Genomic DNA, 22,746 nt, shown 5'->3' on the forward strand with positions numbered 1-22,746 from the left:
GGCGGCTGCGACTACTGTACCCGCTATTACAGAGAAATGAGTATTCACTGCCAGTGCTGTGACTGACACTGTGCGTGCTACTAAATAGCAATGAATACTCACTTCCCTCCATGCACATAGTCCCGTCGTGGAGAGCAGTGAGTATTCTGGCAACTGTGGTCTGCTTGTAATCAGCGCATGACATCCCTGCCATGCGCTGCTTACAAGCATAAGTCAGCTGCTTGCACTGGAGCAAGACTCTGTGAGTGAGCGTAGGGAAGGTAAGTAGGATGTTTTATAACTTTTTTGATGGGGGACATGCATACAAGGATAGGGATGAGGATCCATGCAGACCAGGATAGGGATGAAGAGACATGCAGACCAGAAGGAGGATGAAGAACCTTTCAGACCAGGATGGGGATGAAGAGCCATGCAGACCAGGATGGTGATGAGGAGCCATGCAGACCAGGATAGGGATGAAGAGCCAAGCATACAAGGATAGGGATGAAGAGCCATGCATACAAGTCTAGGGATGAGGAGGCCATGCTATATCACTGTTTGTAAGATTAAAGGGAGCAATATGTGATCATAACAAAGGTGCTACACACTGTTTCTGTCCGCTCTGCCAATGGATAACCATCAAAGCTTAGGTTTAGTGTAAGGGCACGTTCAGCGTAATGTACGGGTGTGTGCTCTCCGAATATAAATCACACTGCACTTGGACCAATATAATTCAGTAAGGCTGTTCAGATGACAGTATTATATATGCAATATTTGTTAGAAAGGAAATGTAGCCTCTAATTGATTTATTATTATTATTTAGCAGAAATGGAAGGATAAAAAATAACTTTTATTCACTTACTCTAAAAATACCACTTACAAAGTGAGTGATATAATCATTAAAAATAATATTGCATAACAGTGCCAAAAACCAGGCTGGGTACTATAATTATGTTGCTTCATACAGTACAGACCAAACGTTTGGACACACCTTCTCATTTAACGATTTTTCTGTATTTTCATGACTATGAAAATTGTACATTCACACTGAAGGCATCAAAACTATGAATTAACACATGTGGAATTATATACTTAACAAAAAAGTGTAAAACAACTGAAATTATGTCTTATATTCTAGGTTCTTCAAAGTAGCCACCTTTTGCTTTGATGACTGCTTTGCACACTCTTGGCATTCTCTTGATGAGCTTCAAGAGGTAGTCACCGGGAATGGTCTTCCAACAATCTTGAAGGAGTTCCCAGAGATACTTAGCACTTGTTGGCCCTTTTGCTTCACTCTGGTCCAGCTCACCCCAAACATCTTGATTGGGTTAAGGTCTGGTGACTGTGGAGGCAAGGTCATCTGGCGTAGCACCCCATCACTCTCCTTCTTCGTCAAATAGCCCTTAAACAGCCTGCAGGTCTGTTTAGGGTCATTGTCCTGTTGAAAAATAAATGATGGTCCAACTAAACGCAAACCGGATGGAATAGCATGCCGCTGCAAGATGCTGTGGTAGACATGCTGGTTCAGTATGCCTTCAATTTTGAATAAATCCCCAACAGTGTCACCAGCAAAGCACCATCACACCTCCTCCTCAATGCTTCACGGTGGGAACCAGGCATGTAGAGTTCATCCGTTCACCTTTTCTGCATCGCACAAAGACACGGTGGTTGGAACCAAAGATTTCAAATTTGGACTCATCAGACCAAAGCACAGATTTCCACTGGTCTAATGTCCATTCCTTGTGTTCTTTAGCCCAAATAAGTCTCTTCTGCTTGTTGCATGTCCTTAGCAGTGGTTTCCTAGCAGCTATTTTACCATGAATGCATTCTGCAAAAAGTCTCCTCTTAACAGTCGTTGTAGAGATGTGTCTGCTGCTAGAACTCTGTGTAGCATTTACCTGGTCTCTAATCTGAGCTGCTGTTAACCTGCGATTTCTGAGGCTGGTGACTCGGATAAACTTATCCTTAGAAGCAGAGGTGACTCTTGGTCTTCCTTTCCGGGGGCAGTCCTCATGTGAGCCAGTTTCTTTGTAGTGCTTGATGGCTTTTGCCACTGCACTTGGGGACACTTTAAAGGTTTTTCCAATTTTTCAGACTGACTGACCTTCATTTCTTAAAGTAATGATGGCCACTCGTTTTTATTTACTTAGCTGCTATTTTCTTGCCATAATACAAATTCTAACAGTCTATTCAGCTGTGTATCCACCAGACTTCTGCACAACACAACTGATGGTCCCAGCCCCATTTATTAGGCAAGAAATCCCACTTATTAAACCTGACAGGGCACACCTGTGAAGTGAAAACCATTCCTGGTGACTACCTCTTGAAGCTCATCAAGAGAATGCCAAGAGTGTGCAAAGCAGTCATCAAAGCAAAAAGTAGCTACTTTAAAGAACCTAGCATATAAGACATAATTTAAGTTGTTTCACACTCTTTTGTTAAGTATATAATTACACATGTGTTAATTCATAGTTTTGATGCCTTCAGTGTGAATGTACAATTTTCATAGTCATGAAAATACAGAAAAATCTTTAAATGAGAAGGTGTGTCCAAACTTTTGGTCTGTACTGTATATCATGCAGATCAATTACTGTATTTGTATCAGGCTTATGATCCGCTGATGGAGTATGTCTTACTCCCTAAGGATTAGTCACTAGACACCATGATCCTTATTAGAGATAACACTCGAAGATCACTAATATGGAGAGTACATACTTATTTCTCCTCAGATGCAGAGACTTAAATTGTAATATATTCGTAGCACCAAAGACAAGGCTAGATGTTATGAATAGGTAATTCAGAACCACAATGGATCTTGAAGTTCAGAGCACACAAGTGACCTGACAAAAACCACAAAACATAGGACGAGCTCTGAGACGTGGAAACTCTGCTGACCGCAATCCCTAAACCTATCAAACCACACTAGAGGTAGCCGTGGATTGCGCCTAACGCTCCCTATGCAACTCGGCACAGCCTGAGAAACTAGCTAGTCCTGAAGATAGAAAAATAAGCCTACCTTGCCTCAGAGAAATTCCCCAAAGGAAAAGGCAGCCCCCCACATATAATGACTGTGAGTTAAGATGAAAATACAAACACAGAGATGAAATAGATTTAGCAAAGTGAGGCCCGACTTACTGAATAGACCGAGGATAGGAAAGATAGCTTTGCGGTCAACACAAAAACCTACAAACAACCACGCAGAGGGGCAAAAAGACCCTCCGCACCGACTAACGGTACGGAGGTGCTCCCTCTGCGTCTCAGAGCTTCCAGCAAGCAAGCAGAACCAAAAAAGCAAGCTGGACAGAAAATATAGCAACAAAAGGACACAAGCAGAACTTAGCTTATGATGAGCAGACAGGCCACAGGAACGATCCAGGAGGAAGCAAGACCAATACTAGAACATTGACTGGAGGCCAGGATCAAAGCACTAGGTGGAGTTAAATAGAGCAGCACCTAACGACTTAACCTCATCACCTGAGGAAGGAAACTCAGAAGCCGCAGTACCACTCGTGACCACAGGAGGGAGCTTGATCACAGAATTCACAACAGTACCCCCCCCTTGAGGAGGGGTCACCGAACCCTCACCAGAGCCCCCAGGCCGACCAGAATGAGCCATATGAAAGGCACGAACAAAATCGGCAGCATGGACATCAGAGGCAAAGACCCAGGAATTATCTTCCTGACCATAACCCTTCCACTTAACCAGATACTGGAGTTTCCGTCTCGAAACACGAGAATCCAAAATCTTCTCCACTATATACTCCAACTCCCCCTCCACCAAAACCGGGGCAGGAGGATCAACAGATGGAACCATAGGTGCCACGTATCTCCGCAACAATGACCTATGGAATACGTTATGGATGGAAAAAGAATCTGGAAGGGTCAAACGAAAAGACACAGGATTAAGAACCTCAGAAATCTTATACGGGCCAATGAAACGAGGCTTAAACTTAGGAGAGGAAACCTTCACAGGAATATAACGAGATGACAACCAAACCAAATCCCCAACACGAAGTCGGGGACCCACACAGCGTCTGCGATTAGCGAAACGTTGAGCCTTCTCCTGGGACAAGGTCAAATTGGCCACTACAGGAGTCCAAATCCGCTGCAACCTGTCCACCACAGTATCCACACCAGGACAGTCCGAAGACTCAACCTGCCCTGAAGAGAAACGAGGATGGAACCCAGAATTGCAGAAAAACGGTGAAACCAAGGTAGCCGAGCTGGCCCGATTATTAAGAGCAAACTCAGCCAACGGCAAAAAGGACACCCAATCATCCTGATCAGCAGAAACAAAACATCTAAGATATGTTTCCAAGGTCTGATTGGTTCGTTCAGTCTGGCCATTTGTCTGAGGATGGAAAGCCGAAGAAAAAGACAAATCAATGCCCATCCTAGCACAAAAGGCTCGCCAAAACCTCGAAACAAACTGGGAACCTCTGTCAGAAACGATGTTCTCTGGAATGCCATGTAAACGAACCACATGCTGGAAGAACAATGGCACCAAATCAGAGGAGGAAGGTAATTTAGACAAGAGTACCAAATGGATCATCTTAGAGAAGCGATCACAAACTACCCAAATGACCGACATTTTTTGAGAGATGGGGAGATCCGAAATAAAATCCATAGAGATATGTGTCCAAGGCCTCTTTGTGATCCGCAAGGGCAAAAGCAACCCACTGGCACGAGAACAGCAGGGTTTAGCCCGAGCACAAATCCCACAGGACTGCACTAAAGAACGCACATCCCGCGACAGAGACGGCCACCAAAAGGATCTAGCCACCAAATCTCTGGTACCAAAGATTCCAGGATGACCAGCCAACACCGAACAATGAACCTCAGAGATAACTTTATTCGTCCACCTATCAGGGACAAACAGTTTCTCTGCTGGGCAACGATCAGGTTTATTAGCCTGAAATCTTTGCAGCACCCGCCGCAAATCAGGGGAGATGGCAGACAATATTACTCCCTCTTTGAGAATACCCGCCGGCTCAGGCAAACCCGGAGAATCGGGCACAAAACTCCTCAACAGGGCATCCGCCTTCACATTTTTAGAGCCCGGAAGGTACGAAACCACAAAGTCAAAACGGGAGAAAAACAGCGACCAACGAGCCTGTCTAGGATTCAACCGTTTGGCAGACTCGAGATAAGTCAAGTTCTTGTGATCAGTCAAGACCACCACGCGATGCTTAGCTCCTTCAAGCCAATGACGCCACTCCTTGAATGCCCACTTCATGGCCAGCAACTCTCGATTGCCAACATCATAATTTCGCTCAGCAGGCGAAAACTTCCTGGAAAAGAAGGCGCATGGCTTCATCACCGAGCAATCAGCACCTCTTTGCGACAAAACAGCCCCCGCTCCAATTTCAGAAGCATCAACCTCAACCTGGAACGGAAGCAAAACATCTGGTTGACACAACACAGGGGCAGAAGAAAAACGACGCTTTAACTTTTGAAAAGCTTCCACAGCAGCAGAAGACCAATTGACCACATCAGCACCCTTCTTGGTCAAATCGGTCAATGGTTTAGCAATACTAGAAAAATTACAGATGAAGAGACGATAAAAATTAGCAAAGCCAAGGAACTTTTGCAGACTCTTCAGAGATGTCGGCTGAGTCCAATCATAAATGGCCTGGACCTTAACAGGGTCCATCTCGATGGTAGAAGGGGAAAAAATGAACCCCAAAAATGAAACCTTCTGCACACCAAAGAGACACTTTGATCCCTTCACAAACAAAGAATTAGCACGCAGGACCTGGAACACCATTCTGACCTGCTTCACATGAGACTCCCAATCATCCGAGAAGACCAAAATATCATCCAAGTATACAATCAGGAATTTATCCAGGTACTCTCGGAAGATGTCATGGATAAAGGACTGAAATACTGATGGAGCATTGGCAAGTCCGAATGGCATAACTAGGTACTCAAAATGGCCCTCGGGCGTATTAAATGCAGTTTTCCATTCATCGCCCCGTTTAATACGCACAAGATTATATGCACCACGAAGATCTATCTTGGTGAACCAACTAGCCCCCTTAATCCGAGCAAACAAATCAGATAGCAGCGGCAAGGGGTACTGAAATTTGACCGTGATTTTATTTAGAAGGCGGTAATCAATACAAGGTCTCAGCGAACCATCCTTCTTGGCCACAAAAAAGAACCCTGCTCCCAATGGCGACGACGACGGCCGAATATGACCCTTCTCCAAGGATTCTTTTACGTAACTCCGCATAGCGGCGTGCTCAGGTACAGATAAATTAAACAGTCGACCCTTAGGAAACTTACTACCAGGAATCAACTCGATAGCACAATCACAATCCCTATGCGGAGGTAGGGCATTGGACTTGGGCTCATCGAATACATCCCGGTAATCAGACAAGAACTCTGGGACCTCAGAAGGGGTGGATGATGAGATAGACAGAAATGGAACATCACCATGTACCCCCTGACAACCCCAGCTGGACACAGACATAGATTTCCAATCTAATACTGGGTTATGGACTTGTAGCCATGGCAACCCCAACACGACCACATCATGCAGATTTTGCAACACCAGAAAGCGAATATCCTCCTGGTGCGCAGGAGCCATGCACATGGTCAGCTGGGTCCAATACTGAGGCTTATTCTTGGCCAAAGGCGTAGCATCAATTCCTCTCAATGGAATAAGACACTGCAAGGGCTCCAAGACAAACCCACAGCGCCTAGCAAACTCCAAGTCCATCAAATTCAGGGCAGTGCCTGAATCCACAAATGCCATGACAGAATAGGAAGACAAAGAGCAGATCAAAGTAACGGACAAAAGAAATTTCGACTGTACCGTACCAATGGTGGCAGACTTAGCGAACCGCTTAGTGCGCTTAGGACAATCGGAGATAGCATGAGTGGAATCACCACAGTAGAAACACAGCCCATTCTGACGTCTGTGTTCTTGCCTTTCAGCTCTGGTCAAAGTCCTATCGCACTGCATAGGCTCAGGTTCATGCTCAGATAATACCGCCAAATGGTGCACAGATTTACGCTCACGCAAGTGTCGACCGATCTGAATGGCCAAAGACATAGACTCATTCAGACCAGCAGGTATAGGAAATCCCACCATGACATCCTTAAGGGCTTCAGAGAGACCCTTTCTGAAGATTGCTGCCAAAGCACATTCATTCCATTGAGTGAGCACAGACCACTTTCTAAACTTCTGACAATAAATCTCTATCTCATCCTGACCCTGACACAGAGCCAGCAAATTTTTCTCTGCCTGATCCACTGAATTAGGTTCATCGTACAGTAATCCAAGCGCCAGAAAAAACGCATCAATATTACATAATGCAGGATCTCCTGGCGCAAGGGAAAATGACCAGTCTTGAGGGTCGCCACGTAATAAAGAAATAATAATCTTAACTTGTTGAACTGGGTCACCAGAGGAGCGAGGTTTCAACGCCAGAAACAGTTTGCAATTATTTTTGAAACTCAGAAATTTAGCTCTATCTCCAGAAAACAAATCAGGAATAGGAATTCTAGGTTCAAACATAGAATTCTGAGCCACAAAGTCTTGAATATTTTGTACTCTTGCAGTGAGAAGATCCACACATGAAGACAGACCTTTAATGTCCATCACCACACCTGTGTCCTGAACCACCCAAATGTCTAGGGGAAAAAAAAGGCAAAACACAGTGCAAAGAAAAAAAAATGGTCTCAGAACTTCTTTTTTCCCTCTATTGAGAAGCATAGTACTTTGGGCCTCCAGTACTGTTATGAATAGGTAATTCAGAACCACAATGGATCTTGAAGTTCAGAGCACACAAGTGACCTGACAAAAACCACAAAACATAGGACGAGCTCTGAGACGTGGAAACTCTGCTGACCGCAATCCCTAAACCTATCAAACCACACTAGAGGTAGCCGTGGATTGCGCCTAACGCTCCCTATGCAACTCGGCACAGCCTGAGAAACTAGCTAGTCCTGAAGATAGAAAAATAAGCCTACCTTGCCTCAGAGAAATTCCCCAAAGGAAAAGGCAGCCCCCCACATATAATGACTGTGAGTTAAGATGAAAATACAAACACAGAGATGAAATAGATTTAGCAAAGTGAGGCCCGACTGACTGAATAGACCGAGGATAGGAAAGATAGCTTTGCGGTCAACACAAAAACCTACAAACAACCACGCAGAGGGGCAAAAAGACCCTCCGCACCGACTAACGGTACGGAGGTGCTCCCTCTGCGTCTCAGAGCTTCCAGCAAGCAAGCAGAACCAAAAAAGCAAGCTGGACAGAAAATATAGCAACAAAAGGACACAAGCAGAACTTAGCTTATGATGAGCAGACAGGCCACAGGAACGATCCAGGAGGAAGCAAGACCAATACTAGAACATTGACTGGAAGCCAGGATCAAAGCACTAGGTGGAGTTAAATAGAGCAGCACTTAACGACTTAACCTCATCACCTGAGGAAGGAAACTCAGAAGCCGCAGTACCACTCGTGACCACAGGAGGGAGCTTGATCACAGAATTCACAACAGCTAGATACTACATTAAGATACTTCAAATATCATGGAGATCAGTACAAGGCAAGTTTATGATCCTTCGATGGGTAGTATGTCTTACTCACTTAGTCAAAACTCACTTATACAGAGAGTGCACACTTATTTCTCTTCAGATACAAAAGACTTTTAATTGCATACATTATAGGGCCTTTGAAATTTCTAAGACAGTTACCGTATTGGTATATCATGTCCACCTAAAGAATTAATCATCTGCTGTATAACTAAAGCATAGCTTTATAATATGGACTGAGCGATAGAGCTTAGCTCAATTAAACATGTGCATAGTAATAGATAGTGATAGATAGTACAGTGTCTTATCTGATGATTACTGCAAGTACAGAAGCCTAAATTGAGAACCTGGATTCTGCCATCTAAAATAAACGGAACGGTCTCAGGCATTACCTGTGGCTCATCCACGTGTCAATGTCCACCATACAGTAGCTAAGGTTCCTTTATGACCCATCTCCCGACAAAGCAGCTCTGATCACACTTTCAGAATTGGCAGCCTGTTTTAAGTGTGGTATGAGGAACTACACTAATTCCTTAACTCCCCTGATGAATCTTTAAGAGGAAACGCGTTGAGTATGTGTTAGTCCCCATAAAAAAATATTACAAATGCGATAAATAAATCTGACAAAAAAAGAAGGCAATAAGATGATTTTTTCTAAGCACGGTAATGCAGTCCTATAGTTACCAAATTATTATTATTTATTATAGTGCCATTTATTCCATGGCGCTTAGCATGTGAGGAGGGGTATACATAATAAAAAACAAGTAAAATAATCATGAACAATACAAGTTACCAACTAGTACAGGAGGAGAGAAGACCCTGCCCACGAGGGTTCTCACTCTACAAATATTACTAATAGCTATTTGAATAAAGAACTATTTCTGGCAAATGTGGCGGCAGTTTGTGACGATAGATGTATGATTTTTATTAGGACTATATCCAATACAAGGTGTTTGGTTTGTTTGTCATTTTGTGATGACAGACTCCCTTTAAATGTTTTTTTTCAAGTTATTAAAACAAAAACTATATAAATTTGGTATCCTACTACAATGCAGTATGTAGTGATTATGACACTTTTACAGCACATTGAACTATGTAAAAATTAAACCAGAGCAACATTTTTTTTTAATTCCACCCCACAAAGAATATTTTTTTTCTTACCAATAAAGACTACAACTAATGTAGTTAAAAACAAGTTCTTATATTACTGTATAAATGAAAAAAGTGTATAAAAAATTACATATACTGGAAGATGGAGCTGAAAAATATAGAAAGAAAGGCCTGTGGTGGGAAGGACTTAAGGAGAAAAGTTTTGAGACCTGCTTTCCATGATCTACACAATGTGATTGACAGTCTTCCCTGTGCACAAAATACAAAAAGACAAAAAATTGGAGAACAAGCTGCGGTGTTGTGCCACATCACGAACACATATTCGCATGTGGCAGACTCTACACAGGACCCTACGCTTATTTCACAGAAGTGAAACTTTGATACATAAGCGGTTTTCTAGGAATTTTCATGAAAAAATCAAAATGTAACAGTTATTTTAAAAACCTTTTGCTTGAGACGAAAAACATTCTTCTTTATTTGCTAAGAAATAATGTACTTTTCCAAGTATTTTCTTTTAATTCCATTTATAAACCATTTTTGTGATTATTCCTTGATTATTTGAATAGTTAATTGTATTCATTAAAATATAATTTCTATCATTGCTGGTATGTTGTCCTAAATGTAATGGTAACTTAATAAAAATCCAGAAATATATTTTAAAACATTTTGGTATAAAATCAAAGTGATACAGTACATAATAAAATATATGCATTAATGACAAAAATAAAAACCGGAGATCAGTTTTCAGAATTTGAGTCTGTACAGATAAGGCACTACTCACATTAGTAATAATCTGAGCAGAGACAAGTAAAAAAATAAAGGAAAGGAGAGAAAAGGGGAAAAAAATATGGAAAGTTTGTTGCTGTCTTTGAGATATTTGGCATAAGAGCATCAGCTATTTTGAACTTCTTTTACCACCAGACAGAAAAAAGGCATATTTCCCCTATTAAAGAATAGCAGATTTGTGCAGAGGTGATTCATGGAGTTCTGGGTTTCTTTAAAACAAATTATCACTCCAGTTCACAGCAAGATTAGCACCCACGACACTGGAGCAATGAACATGATTGGAGAATTAACTAAACCCAGACAGAAATTCTATTCCTGTAACCATTATGGTGAGACATGAACAGAAAGTTGGATCCATAGGCAGGGTAATCAATCTTGAGCTCTGACAGAAAGCCATAGTCTGATCTGTGCCAGTTCTCATACACTGTTACAGACCCCACAGACGACAGTATATTTTCTGCTAGTTGTTTCACTAATGGTTTGAGAGAGACTCAAATGTTTATCCAACCATTTAATACAATATTGAGCAGAACACCATAAAGCTACAAGTTTTTGTAGAAGTCGACTTGTGGGATGTAACAGAATCTTATACGTAGATTTATAGGGTGCAATACATATAATCAATCAAAAGAACTAGATAACACAATTGCCCATTATGGACTTGAAATTATCCTGACATACTATGGTATTTAAAAAAACAAACAAACAATTGAAGCAAAAGTAAGAAGCTGATAATTTTAAGAGGATGTCCTCTACTTGGATGAATTTCTTAAAAACCTGAGTCCTCCAAGTAAACTAAGAAAAGTTTACTCTAACCACTCGCACCAACACCGTTCCTGCAATGTCAGTGCAGGGTCTCCTAACAATTTCATTGTCATATCCACCATTTTTGCGCCCATGATACTTGATGTTTTAAGGTAGTCACAATGAAGAATTTTTGCTTTTATTTCGCTTTACTAGATTGAAAAACCCTTTTTCATCACTTCAAACAAAGGCGATTGATACACAATGGAATGAATTGCCCAGGAACCAGATTGAACAACATACATATATTTGAAGGGTAAGCTGTATCCACAAACTTTCCTAGATTGCCACATGTACAGTCAATCATCAATCAGTGATCATCTGTTGTTCGCTAACATTCTGTCAGAGTGGACATCCACACTGATGAAATAATAAAGGAGGATCTGCTCAGTCACTGCTGATTGGCTGCAGCACTCTCGTAACCTGTGCCGATATTGCAGGAATGGTGTTGATGCGCAAAGTGGCTATAAGCTTTCCCTATTTTACTTGAGTGGCATTTAAAAGGAACCTATTACCAGGTTTTCCTCATAAAAGTATGGCCTGTACTAGTAAGGGAAGGAGTACAGCGATCACAAGAAGAGAGGAGGCGCCAAGCAAGACTTGTGACGCCCAACGAACCATGCCGTCTATTAAGCATGTGTATAATAAAAGGTATTGTTTTGTGTGTTCTTCAGAGCGGATTTGAGACATTACAGTGGGGGGAAAAAAGTATTTCATCTCTTGCTGATGTTTTAAGTTTGCCCACTGACAAAGACATGAACAGTCTATAATTTTAAGGGTAGGTTAATTTTAACATTGAGAGATAGAATATCAAAAATAAAATCCAGAAAATCACATTGTATAAATTATATACATTTATTTGCATTTTGCCGTGAGAAATAAGTATTTGATCCCTCTGGCAAACAAGACTTAATATTGGTGGCAAAACCCTTGTTGGGGAAGCTCAGCAGTCAGACATTTTTTGTAGTTGATGATGAGGTTTGCGCACATGTCAGGAGGCATTTTGGTCCACTCCTCTTTGCAGATCATCTCTAAGGCTACGTTCACATTAGCGTTGCGTCGGCGCAGCCGCGGCGACGCATGCGTCATGTGCCCCTATATTTAACATGGGGGTGCATGGACATGCGTTGTCTTGCGTTTTGTGACGCATGCGTCTTTTTTGGCGCAAGCGTCAGGGCGCAGAGGATGCAGCAAGTTGCATTTTTTTTGCGTCCAAAAGCAAGCCAAAAATGGACGCATGCGTCACAAAACCATGTGTTTTTGCATGCGTTGTGCGTTGCGTCGCCGACACAACACACAACAACGCAAATGTGAACATACCCTAAATCATTAAGATTTTGAGGCTGTTTGGCAACTCGGAGCTTCAACTCCGTCCATAAGTTTTCTATTTGATTAAGGTCTGGAGAATAGCTAGGCCACTCCATGACTTTAATGTGCTTCTTTTTGAGCCACTCCTTTGTTGTCTTGGCTGTGTGTTTTGGGTCATTGTCTTGCTGGAAGACACAGCCAAAACCCAATTTTAATGTCTTGGAGGAGGGAAGGAGGTTGTCACTCAGGATTTTGCAGTACATGGCTCAGTCCATTCTCCCATTGATGTGGTGAAGTAGTCCTGTGCCCTTAGCAGAGAAACACCCCCAAAACATAATGTTCCACCTCCATGCTTGACAGGGTGGATGGTGTTCTTTGGGTCATAAGCAGTATTTCTCTTCTTCCAAACACGGCGTGTTGCGTTAATGCCAAAACCTCATTTTTTGTCTCATCTGACCACAGCACTTTCTCCCAATCACTCAATCACTCACAGAATCATCCAGGTGTTCATTGGCAAGCTTCAGACGGACCTGTACATGTGCCTTCTTGAGCAGGGGAATAAGGCAGCACACTGCAGCGCTAAAACATGCAAACATGAAACACGAAAATTGAACTGCATTACTGCACTAGAAATATGAAAAATGAGAGCGTTTAGCGCATAAAAATGGCCAATTTTATGGGTACCTGGTAGCCACTTTACGGCATCTCTCTTATACCAGGTCACATCCAAAGATAGACTAAGTGTGAACAGGTGCTGAACCTAGAGTCACCAACATCCAAACATAAACTAAGTGTGAACAGGTGCTGAACATAGAGTCGCCTGGTATAAGAGAGATGCCGTAAAGTGGCTACCAGGTACACATAAAATTGGCCATTTTTATGCACTAAACGCTTTCATTTTTCATATTTCTAGTGCAGTAATGCAGTTCAATTTTCGTGTTTCATGTTTGCATGTTTTAGCGCTGCAGTGTGCTGCCTTATTTACTTGACTACATATGAGTTAGCGACTCTAGGTTCAGCACCTGTTCACACTTAGTCTATGTTTGGATGTGACGGTCAGTCTTTTGAAATGTATTCTTGAGCAGGGGGACCTTGTGGGCACTGCAGGATTTTAAACCTTTACGGTGTAATGTGTTACCAATGGTTTTCTTGGTGACTGTGTCCCAGCTGCCTTGAGATAATTAACAAGTTCCCACTGTGTAGTTTTAAGCTGATCTCTCACCTTCCTCATGATCAAGGATACTCCACAAGGTGAGATTTTGCATGGTGCCCCAGATCAATGTCGATTGACAGTAATTTTGTATTTCATCCATTTTCTTACTATTGCACCAACAGCTGTCTCCTTCTCACCCAGCATCTTACTTATGGTTTTGTAGCCCATTCCAGCTTTTTGCAGCTCTATGATCTTGTTCCTGACATCCTTATATAGCTCTTTGTTCTTGCCCATGTTGTAAAGGTTAGACTCTGACGGATTAAATGAGTCTGTGGACATGAGTCTTTTATAAAGGTGACTATGTAAGACAGCTGTCTTTAATGCAGGTAACGAGTTGATTAGGAACTGGTCTGTAGGAGCCAGAACTCTTAATGGTTGGTAGGGGATCAAATATCTATTTCTCACTGCAAAATGCAAATAAATTGATATAATTTATGCAATGTGATTTTCTGGACTTTATTTTTGATATTCTATCTCTTAATGTTAAAATTAGCCTACCCTTAAAATTATAGACTGTTCATGCCTTTGACAGTGGGCAATTTACAAAATCAGCAAGGGATCAAATACATATTTCCCCCACTGTATATACAGCATATTAGAATGCTGTAACAGAGGGATTACATGTGCTGGTCGCACTTTATATGGGGAAAACCTGACGGATTCCTTTTAAGAAGTATTGGACAACTCCTTTTAATGCATTTTATATGGTGCTGTAAAAACGTTTTTCACTGATGAACATCTTGTTCTAATCCCAGTAAATTTGTCATGGTGAAACTCTTGTAATCTTTAAAAATTGTAATGGTAACAAATGGAACTTTTACCACCTTTGCAATTAAATTGTTAAGATATTTTACATTAGTCTTTCTCATTTACATTGAGACATTTTGGCTTAAATAACTGATTTAATGTAGACATTTCATTTGCGGTCATTTAGCTACTGTTGTAATATTCTTACTATACAATGCTTTAGCTCAAACTTTGCCTTGTTTAACTCCTCTCTGACCTTAGACGTACTATCCCGTCGAGGTGCCCTGGGCCTATCTGACCCTCGACGGGATAGTACGTCATAGCGATCGGCTGCGCTCTCGGGGGAGCGCGGCCGATCGCGGTCGGGTGTCAGCTGCCTATCGCAGCTAACATCCGGCACAATGTGCCAGGAGCGGTCACGGACCGCTCCCGGCTCATTAACCCCCGGCATACCTTCCCTATGCCGGCGGTATAGGGAAGCATCGCGCAGGGAGGGGGCTCCCTGCGGGCTTCCCTGAGCCCCCCGCAGCAACGCGATGTGATTGCGTTGCTGCGAGGGTCTCCCTACCTCCCTTCCTGCTCCAGGCCCGGATCCAAGATGGCCGCGGCATCCGGATTCTGCAGGGAGGGAGGTGGCTTACCAAGTGCCTGCTCAGAGCAGGCGCTTGGTAAGGCTGCAGTGCTCTGAGACAGATTGGTGATCTGACAGAGTGCTGTGCAAACTGTCAGATCACCGATCTGTGATGTCCCCCCCTGGGACAAAGTAAAAAAGTTTAAAAAAAAATGTTTCCAAATGTGTAAAAAAAAAAAATAAAAGAAATCCTAAATAATTAAAAAAAAATATTATTCCCATAAATACATTTCTTTATCTAAATAAAAAAAAAACAAAACAATAAAAGTACACATATTTAGTATCGCCACGTCCGTAACGACCCCACCTATAAAATTATATCACTAGTTAACCCCTTCAGTGAACACCGTAAAAAAAAAAAAAAAGGCAAAAAACAACGCTTTATTATCATACAACCGAACAAAAAGTGGAATAACACGCGATCAAAAAGACGGATATAATTAACCATGGTATCGCTGAAAACGTCATCTTGTCCCGCAAAAATCGAGCTGCCACACAGCATTATCAGCGAAAAAATAAAAAAGTTCTCAGAATAAAGCGATGCAAAAATAATTATTTTTTCTGTAAAATAGTTTTTATCGTATAAAAGCGCCAAAACATAAAAAAAGATATAAATGAGGTATCGCTGTAATCGTACTGACCCGAAGAATAAAACTGCTTTATCCATTTTACCAAACGCGCAACGGTATAAACGCCTCCCCCAAAAGAAGTTGATGAATAGCTGGTTTTCGGTCATTCTGCCTCTCAAAAATCGGAATAAAAAGCGATCAAAAAATGTCACGTGCCCGAAAATGTTACCAATAAAAACATCAACTCGTCCCGCAAAAAAGAAGACCTTACATGACTCTGTGGACTCAAATATGGAAAAATTATAGCTCTCAAAATGTGGTAATGCAAAAAGTATTTTTTGCAATAAAAAGCGTCTTTCAGTGTGTGACGGCTGCCAATCATAAAAATCTGCTAAAAAACCCGCTATAAAAGTAAATCAAACCCCCCTTCATCACCCCCGTAGTTAGGGAAAAGTAAAAAAAATAAAAAAATGTATTCATTTCCATTTTCCCATTAGGGTTAGGGCTAGGCTTAGGGCTAGGGTTAGGGCTAGGGTTAGGGCTATTATTAGGGTTAAGGCTACAGTTATGGTTGGGTCTAAAGTTAGGGTTAGGGTTGGGGCTAAAGTTAGGGTTAGGATTTCATTTACGGTTGGGAATAGGGTTGGGATTAGGGTTAGGGGTCTGTTTGGATTAGGGTTATAATTGGGGGGTTTCCACTGTTTAGGCACATCAGGGGCTCGCCAAACGCGACCGATCTCAATTCCAGCCAATTCTGCGTTGAAAAAGTAAAACAGTGCTCCTTCCCTTCCGAGCTCTCCCGTGTGCCCAAACAGGGGTTTACCCCAACATATGGGGTATCAGCGTACTCAGGACAAATTGCACAACAACTTTTGGGGTCCAATTTCTCCCGTTACCCTTGGGAAAATACAAAACTGGGGGCTAAAAATAATTTTTGTGGGAAAAAAAGGATTTTTTATTTTCTCGGCTCTGCGTTATAAACTGTAGTGAAACACTTGGGGGTTCAAAGTTCTCACAACACATCTAGATAAGTTCCTTGGGGGGTCTAGTTTCCAATATGGGGTCACTTGTGGGGGGTTTCTACTGTTTAGGTACATTAGGGGCTCTGCAAATGCAATGTGATGCCTGCAGACCAATCCATCTAAGTCTGCATTCCAAATGATGCTCCTTCCTTTCCGAGCTCTGCCATGCGCTCAAACGGTGGTTCCCCCCACATATGGGGTATCAGCTTACTCAGAACAAATTGGACAACAACTTTTGTGGTCCAATTTCACCTGTTACCCTTGGGAAAATACAAAACTGCGGGCTAAAAAATAATTTTTGTGGGAAAAAATTTTTGTTTTATTTTTACGGCTCTGCATTATAAACTTCTGTGAAGCCCTTGGTGGGTCAAAGTGCTCACCACACATCCAGATAAGTTCCTTAGGGGGTCTACTTTCCAAAATGGTGTCACTTGTGGGAGGTTTCAATGCTTAGGCACATCAGTGGCTCTCCAAATGCAACATTGTGTCCTGTTGTGAATTCTGTGGCCAAGCTCCCTCCTGTGGTCGTGAGTGGTACTGCGGCTGGTTCTGTCTATAAGCTTCCTTTGGTGGATGAGAGTGGTACTGCGGCTTCTGAGTTTCCTTCCTCAGGTGATGAGGTTAAGTCGTTAGGTGCTGCTCTATTTAACTCCACCTGGTGCTTTGATCCTGGCCTCCAGTCAATGTTCTAGTATTGGTCTTGCTTCCTCCTGGATCGTTCCTGTGGCCTTTCTATCCTGCATAAGCTAAGTTCTGCTTGTGTTATTTTTGTTAGCTATATTTTCTGTCCAGCTTGCTATATTGGTTTTTCTTGCTTGCTGGAAGCTCTGAGACGCAGAGGGAGCACCTCCGTACCGTTAGTCGGTGCGGAGGGTCTTTTTGCCCCTCTGCGTGGTTGTTTGTAGGTTTTTGTGTTGACCGCAAAGCTATCTTTCCTATCCTCGGTCTATTCAGTAAGTCGGGCCTCACTTTGCTAAATCTATTTAATCTCTGTGTTTGTATTTCATCTTTACTCACAGTCATTATATGTGGGGGGCTGCCTTTTCCTTTGGGGAATTTCTCTGAGGCAAGGTAGGCTTATTTTTCTATCTTCAGGGCTAGTTAGTTTCTCAGGCTGTGCCGAGTTGCATAGGGAGCGTTAGGCGCAATCCACGGCTACCTCTAGTGTGGTGTGATAGGATTAGGGATTGCGGTCAGCAGAGTTTCCACGTCTCAGAGCTCGTCCTATGTTTTTGGTAAATGTCAGGTCACTTTGTGTGCTCTGAACTTCAAGGTCCATTGTGGTTCTGAATTACCTGTTCATAACAGTACTGGAGGCCCAAAGTACTAATGCTTCTCAATAGAGGGAAAAGAGAAGTTCTGAGACCATTTTTTTTTCTTTGCACTGTGTTCTGTCTTTCTTTTCCCCTTTACATCAGGGTGGTTCAGAACACAGGTGTGGACATGGGCATTCAGGGTCTGTCCTCTTTGATGGATAATCTCACTATAAGAGTACAGAGCATTCAAGATTTAGTGGTTCGGAATCCTGTGTTGGAGCCTAGAATTTCTATTCCTGAGTTGTTTTCTGGAGATAGAGCTAAGTTTTTGAATTTTAAAAATAATTGTAAACTATTTCTGGCTTTGAAACCCCGCTCCTCTGGTGACCCAGTTCAACAAGTTAAAATCATTATTTCTTTATTACGTGGCGACCCTCAAGACTGGGCATTTTCCCTTGCGCCAGGAGATCCTGCATTATGTAATATTGATGCGTTTTTTCTGGCGCTCGGATTGCTGTACAACGAACCTAATTCAGTGGATCAGGCAGAGAAAAATTTGCTGGCTCTGTGTCAGGGTCAGGATGAGATAGAGATTTATTGTCAGAAGTTTAGAAAGTGGTCCGTGCTCACTCAATGGAATGAATGTGCGCTGGCAGCTATTTTCAGAAAGGGTCTCTCTGAAGCCCTTAAGGATGTCATGGTGGGATTTCCTATGCCTGCTGGTCTGAATGAGTCTATGTCTTTGGCCATTCAGATCGGTCGACGCTTGCGTGAGTGTAAATCTGTGCACCATTTGGCGGTATTATCTGAGCATAAACCTGAGCCTATGCAGTGCAATAGGACTTTGACCAGAGCTGAAAGGCAAGAACACAGACATCAGAATGGGCTGTGTTTCTACTGTGGTGATTCCACTCATGCTATCTCCGATTGTCCTAAGCACACTAAGCGGTTCGCTAGGTCCGCCACCATTAGTATGGTACAGTCGAAATTTCTTTTGTCCGTTACTTTGATCTGCTCTTTGTCTTCCTATTCTGTCATGGCATTTGTGGATTCAGGCGCTGCTCTGAATTTGATGGACTTGGAGTTTGCTAGGCGCTGTGGGTTTGTCTTGGAGCCCTTGCAGTGTCTTATTCCATTGAGAGGAATTGATGCTACGCCTTTGGCCAAGAATAAGCCTCAGTATTGGACCCAGCTGACCATGTGCATGGCTCCTGCGCACCAGGAGGATATTCGCTTTCTGGAGTTGCATAATCTGCATGATGTGGTCGTGTTGGGGTTGCCATGGCTACAAGTCCATAACCCAGTATTAGATTGGAAATCAATGTCTGTGTCCAGCTGGGGTTGTCAGGGGGTACATGGTGATGTTCCATTTCTAGAAATAGCAAAGAAGAAAAAAAGCCAGCTCACCAAGTTGCCACCGCAAGAGCACGGAACCCAACGCTGATCCACGCGGTCATCTCATGAAGAAAAGAAAAAATCGTCCCAGCTCCAAATAGTAAAATCCAAATTCCAACTTTATTAAGCCAATATTAAAACAACGGTGGACATATGCTCTACATGTGCATATCAGGACACGAGCGACGCGTTTCGATCCTACACGGATCTTTATCAAAGCTACATATGAAATGGTCATCAACCAATATATAGACCCTATACACCAATGGCATTCAAATGAACGGTCACATGATCGTATGGGCGGTCCTTCATGAATACACATAGTAATGAAAAAAAAGAAGGAAAAAAAGAAAAAAAGGAGAAAAAAAAGGAAAAAAAAAAAAGTAATAAAAAAAAAGGGGAAAAAAAAAAAGGAAACAAAAAAAAAAAAAAAACACACTATGATAAAAACAAATCTGTGATAAACCACATAGCAACAACATATATAAACACATTGTAATAATGAAACATTAATTCGTTACGTCTATTCAAACCTGTGGGAGATCGAGTGCTGAGATGGTAAATCCAAAAGGCCTCACGGGTATGGAGGCAACGAATAGTGTCTCCACCCCGTAGAGGTTTATTAAGGTGGACAAAATTATTGAGGAAGGGCACAGCATTGGTGTATTATCTGTGAAACAAAAAGAGTATATGATTGTGGACAATCCTGTGTGCCCAATCCTTCATGGTCTCCCCAAAGTCCATAAAAGCGATGTGATTCCACCCATGAGGCCAATAGTGTCAGGCATTGGCTCAGCAAATGAGCACCTGTGTGAATGGGTAGACTCAGTATTGCAGCCTCTGGTACGTAGAATTCCTGGTTATTTGAGAGATTCCAAAGAGGTATTAAAAGTCTTCTCTGACAAATTATGGTTGCCTAACTATTCATGGCTATGCTGCGATGTCATCTCATTATACACATGTATCCCACACATATTGGCTATGCATGCTATTCAATTTCATTTGGATCATTTCAGTAATTATTCGTTTGATTTAAAAAATTTCATTTTTCTGATGACACATAATTTTTTTTCGTTTAATGGTAATTTTTTTTTTGCAAAAATCAGGCGTGGCTATGGGCGCTAAATTCTCACCATCTCTAGCTAACCTTGTAATGGCCTTTTGGGAGTACGAATTTATTTTTTCAGCATCCAATCCTTTTCTGTCGTGTTTGATATGGTATGGTAGATATATTGATGACCTACTAATTATTTGGGGGTCCGATATATCTGCCATATCTAAATTCATTGAATATTTGAATTCCAATCAATACAACATTCGTTTCACATACAGGCAAGATCCGGCTCATATTCAATTTTTGGATTTAAAATTAAAAGGTATAAATAATTGTTTCATTTCTACTAGCACCTACCATAAGTCGTTAAGTGGAAACACTATACTACATGCCAGCAGCGACCACCCCAGACACACCATCCGGTCTGTGCCGGTTGGTGAATTTGTTAGAATTAAACGTAATTGTAGCGATCAGGGTGATTTAAATGCGGAGATAGATTTGGTCTCTAGCAAATTGAAACGTCGTAACTATCCAGATTGGACGCTCAAAAGAGCTAAAAAGATTCTTGATAATAAAAATCGTGATGATCTTATTGCACGGAAAGAGAAGAAAATATCAACATCGACATCTCCCACATACAGAAAGCCCTATGTGTGCTTTCAATTTAGTCGACAATTTTACCAAATTAAAGGGATCATAAATAAATTCCTTCCCATATTATATGAGGATGCAAATTTAGCAGAAATTTTGAAAACTGGTGTCAATGTTGTTGCAAGAAAAGCACCGTCTATAGGCAACAGAGTCTCACCGAGTTTTTTCTGCACAGATAAAAAAAGAAATAAAACATGGCTAGAGTGCAATGGTTTTTTCAAATGCGGTACTAATAACTGTAGAACATGCGCACATGCTGTTATTACCAAAAAATTTTCTAATTATAATAACACACAATGTTTTAATATCAAGCAGTATATTAACTGCAATACTAAATGTGTTATTTACAAAATTGATTGTACTGCATGTCAGTTGTCCTATGTTGGATGTACGTCACGAAAGTTGAAAATTCGTATCAATGAACATCTTTATGTTATAGGTTATTCAGGTGAATCTACACGTACCTTATCAGCGGCTTCCAGACACTTTGTAACTGCTCATGCTCGCAGCACCAAATTCTTTCGGGCATACGGGATTGAACGTGTTAATAAACCTCTACGGGGTGGAGACACTATTCGTTGCCTCCATACCCGTGAGGCCTTTTGGATTTACCATCTCAGCACTCGATCTCCCACAGGTTTGAATAGACGTAACGAATTAATGTTTCATTATTAGAATGTGTTTATATATGTTGTTGCTATGTGGTTTATCACAGATTTGTTTTTATCATAGTGTGTTTTTTTTTTTTTTATTACTTTTTTTTTTTTCCTTTTTTTTCTCCTTTTTTTCTTTTTTTCCTTCTTTTTTTTCATTACTATGTGTATTCATGAAGGACCGCCCATACGATCATGTGACCGTTCATTTGAATGCCATTGGTGTATAGGGTCTATATATTGGTTGATGACCATTTCATATGTAGCTTTGATAAAGATCCGTGTAGGATCGAAACGCGTCGCTCGTGTCCTGATATGCACATGTAGAGCATATGTCCACCGTTGTTTTAATATTGGCTTAATAAAGTTGGAATTTGGATTTTACTATTTGGAGCTGGAACGATTTTTTCTTTTCTTCATGAGATGTTCCATTTCTGTCTATCTCATCATCCACCCCTTCTGAGGTCCCAGAGTTCTTGTCTGATTACCGGGATGTATTCGATGAGCCCAAGTCCAATGCCCTACCTCCGCATAGGGATTGTGATTGTGCTATCGATTTGATTCCTGGTAGTAAGTTTCCTAAGGGTCGACTGTTTAATTTATCTGTACCTGAGCACGCCGCTATGCGGAGTTACGTGAAGGAGTCTTTGGAGAAGGGTCATATTCGCCCGTCATCGTCGCCATTGGGAGCGGGGTTCTTTTTTGTGGCCAAGAAGGATGGTTCGCTGAGACCTTGTATTGATTACCGCCTTCTAAATAAAATTACGGTCAAATTTCAGTACCCCTTGCCGCTGCTGTCTGATTTGTTTGCTCGGATTAAGGGGGCTAATTGGTTCACCAAGATAGATCTTCGTGGTGCGTACAATCTTGTGCGTATTAAACGGGGCGATGAATGGAAAACAGCATTTAATACGCCCGAAGGCCATTTTGAGTACCTGGTTATGCCATTCGGGCTTTCTAATGCTCCATCAGTGTTTCAGTCCTTTATGCATGACATCTTCCGAGAGTACCTGGATAAATT

General features: G+C 41.8%; 1 pseudogene; it reads right to left on the reverse strand.

Moving 5' to 3' along the window:
* LOC138643374 (uncharacterized) overlaps positions 1-22,746 on the reverse strand; it is a 64,318-nt pseudogene that overhangs the window by 1,084 nt on the left and 40,488 nt on the right.

This window comes from Ranitomeya imitator, chromosome 6 (genome assembly GCF_032444005.1).
Source record: "Ranitomeya imitator isolate aRanImi1 chromosome 6, aRanImi1.pri, whole genome shotgun sequence".
Lineage (NCBI taxonomy): Eukaryota > Metazoa > Chordata > Amphibia > Anura > Dendrobatidae > Ranitomeya > Ranitomeya imitator.